Source organism: Oncorhynchus tshawytscha, linkage group LG16 (assembly GCF_018296145.1).
Source record: "Oncorhynchus tshawytscha isolate Ot180627B linkage group LG16, Otsh_v2.0, whole genome shotgun sequence".
NCBI classification, from domain to species: Eukaryota; Metazoa; Chordata; class Actinopteri; order Salmoniformes; family Salmonidae; genus Oncorhynchus; species Oncorhynchus tshawytscha.
In genome coordinates, this window is record NC_056444.1 from 70064109 (window position 1) to 70067549 (window position 3441).

Genomic DNA, 3441 nt, shown 5'->3' on the forward strand with positions numbered 1-3441 from the left:
GGGTGCAAAAGAGCAAGAGGGTAAGTAATAATATGGGGATGAGGTGGTTGGGTGTGTTATTTACAGATTGGCTATGTACAGGTACAGTGATCGGTAAGCTACTCTGCTAGCTGATGTTTAAAGATAGAGAGGGAGATATAAGACTCCAGCTTCAGTGATTTTTGCAATTCTGGAACTGGAAGGAAACTGGGAACTGGGAAATAAAGATTGACATGGTTTTAACAAGGTAGTGGTAATATTATATTCAGTACAGACATTTTTAGGCAGCTTAACTCTGAACCTGTACCAGGGAAAGTTGTGCTAGGAGACCACTTTTTTGGACAAGCTATGTTTTCAAAACTGTAATGTTTGTTAGAAAGAATAATATATTTCCCTTGGCAGAGTAAAACATTTCTCAACTTACCCCACTCTCCCTTATAGTGGACTACTTTTGACCAGGGCCCATAGGGCTACTGTCAAAAGTAGTGCACTATGCAGAAATCAGGGTGCCAGTTGGCATTCAACAGAGATGCATCTCAAGTAGCGATACATTTGTAATCATTGTTTTGCGGGAAGGTTAGTCTGGGTAGCACATTCTGAATAGATCATAGAAATAGGCAGTTACTCTGAGGCCTCTCAGCTCAACTTCATTGGCTGAACTTTAGCATTGTGTGTTTGTGTGTGGGCTGGTCTCAGATGGTCCATATCAGCTGATGAAAAAACATGTTGTGGCATTGAGATCTGGTGTGTTACACCAAAGTGCGTGGGTGCTGTAAATGGCTGAATGTAAATTTGTGGAAATGTTTTCGAGTAGCTCTTGCAAAAAGGACAGGATCAGAGACAAAATACATTTAGGCCATTCAGCAAACCAAGAGATGGAATAAGAATTTGAATCAGATTGCAAAACATTTACATTTATGATGAAGATTAAATTAGCAATCAATCAACCAAATGCATTTATATAGCCCCTTTTACATCAGCAGTTGTTGTAAAGTGCAATGACATTCCTCCCAGACCACGATCAATAATACACAATCCATGTTTTCCATTGATATTGTTAGGTGTAAATTATTAGACTTATTACTTATTACTTTTCTTGCTGCAGCACTTTGGAAATGGACTCATACGCTCAGTAAGGTTGTGAGGTTCGAGTTCCATGTCTCTTACACTTCACTTCACTGAAATCTGTTTAGATAAAGACACAGACTCCGGTGGAATGAAGGATAGAATCCACAGAATGTTCTTGCAGATACAGTAGGGCTCCAGCAGTCTGAAATAAAATAAACAAAAGTTGTGTCAAATGAACAATTGAGGTAACTTTGTTTAGGCTAGTTAACACATTTCATTATCCCTCCCTCTCTCCTATTATGAAGAACAAAACTGCAGCAACACACCCTTTCCCACTGCTTCTGGATTATGCACAAACGCTGAGATTAGAGGGTTGGAAAGCTTGGCCTGGCACCAGGGAGCTGCTGCATGTAGAGCCCTGAGTGATTTGTGACTCCAATCAGTAGGTGTAGGGGGGTTGGGGTGAAGGGGGTGAGGTTGTGGGGGTGGCAGGGACAGGGAATGGAGCAGAGCAGTGCAGGGAGTGTAATTTGGCCTCTCCCTATCAGCATGAGTCTGATCTAGAGCGAGGCCAGACCTGCCCTGTAACTGCTCTAGGGCTCCAGGGCCCCAGGCATGCTAGGAGCAGAACCTGGCCTCTTTCTGGCACACAATCACAGGCCTGCCTGAATGCTTGCTCTGGCTGGATCTGTCATCTCTCACAAAGCCCTGCCACCTCCAAGGCGCTCCCCACCACCGTTGCCCCTGAGCCCCCTCCTGAGGAAACCAAACACCCTCAACACCATCACCGTCCCTCTACTGCTTCGCACACCAGCTTAGGAGCTTCGATACTGATCCCCCTCCCTCCCTCCCACACACACATACACACACAAACACACACACACCCATGCGCACACACACATACACACATGCACACACACATGCACACACACACACACACCCATGCACACACACACACACCTACATGACAAACAACTCCTCCTCTGGTTCTAATGTACCATTTGTGTTAATTACATGGATATTGTTAGATTAGTATCACATTTTTATTAGGTTCTTAATATGTTTTCAGTCACCTCCTTTCTGATTTCTAATGAGCTGTTATTCCATAAAAAAATGTCATTTCTCCACAGCATTGAATTGCATGAAATCCATGATTCTGCTATGATTATGAAGATATCTGCAAACAAATGATTTTCCAATTCTACACTACTTCCAGATAAAAACAAGATTGAAATAGCATGGAGGAGTTTAAGACTTTTCACACTTTCAACATTGCTAATTAATATAGATATTTCACTCACCTCACTCAGCTTGCTGGTGTTTTAGTCCACACCTTCTGTAGATGAACGCAGAAGCGAAAACCAAATGATGAAATTAGTTAGAACAGCCAAAAATCTTCTCACACAAACAGATGCAAACAGAAACTGAATACAAATGAGTGACGTTACCAATGGAACAAAATATAAACTTTCTTCAGACTGACTTTACTTCTCTACCTGACTCAGGTAACGCTATTTTAGAGGCCCAGCATCGACCAATGGGATATCAGCCCCCAAATAAGGCCTACCCCCCCACCCTCCTCTCCGTTATAGAGGAGCCACACCCTTCTATGTGGTATTGTTTTACAGTCTATTCTCATTATGCTTCACCTCTGGATTCCTGGAATCTTTCATTCAAAAATGGAAAATTGAGACATTGTATTGAACATTGAATGAATAGTGCTTAGGGCCATATATTTGATCGGTTCTGTTTGTGCATCGTAGTAATGTAGAGCTCTGTTCATCGTAGTAATGTAGAGCTCTGTTCATCGTAGTAATGTAGAGCTCTGCTCATCGTAGTAATGTAAAGTTATGCTCATTGTAGTAATGTAGAGCTCTGTTCATCGTAGTAATGTAGAGCTCTGTTCATCGTAGTAATGTAGAGCTCTGCTCATCGTAGTAATGTAGAGCTCTGCTCATCGTAGTAATGTAGAGCTCTGCTCATCATAGTAATGTATAGCATTGTTCATTGTAGTAATGTAGAGCACTGTTCATCATGGTAATGTCAACGCAGTAATGTAGAGCTCTGCTCATCATATTAATGTAGAGCTTTGTTTATCATAGTAATGTAGAGCTCTGCTCATCAAGGTAATGTAGAGCTTTGTTCATCGTAGTAATGTAGTGCTGTGCTCGTCGTAGTAATGTAGAGCACTGTTCATCATGGTAATGTCATCGGAGTATTGTAGAGATCTGCTCTTTGTAGTAATGTAGTGCTCTGCTCATTGTAGTTATGTAGAGCTCTGCTTATCATAGTAATGTAGAGCTTTACTCATTGTACAGTTGTAATGTAGAGCTCTACTCATTGTACAGTCGTAATGAGCTCTGCTCATCGTTGTAATGTAGAGCTCTGATTATC

General features: G+C 41.7%; 1 long non-coding RNA gene across 1 annotated transcript; it reads right to left on the bottom strand.

Annotated features, from left to right (window-relative positions):
- Positions 1-872: 872 nt before the first annotated feature.
- On the bottom strand, positions 873-2520 carry LOC112216614. Its single transcript, XR_002948358.2, has 2 exons — positions 2349-2520; positions 873-1249 (listed from the first exon to the last, which is right to left on the bottom strand). It is a non-coding gene; the product is annotated as an uncharacterized LOC112216614 (long non-coding RNA).
- Positions 2521-3441: the final 921 nt, after the last annotated feature.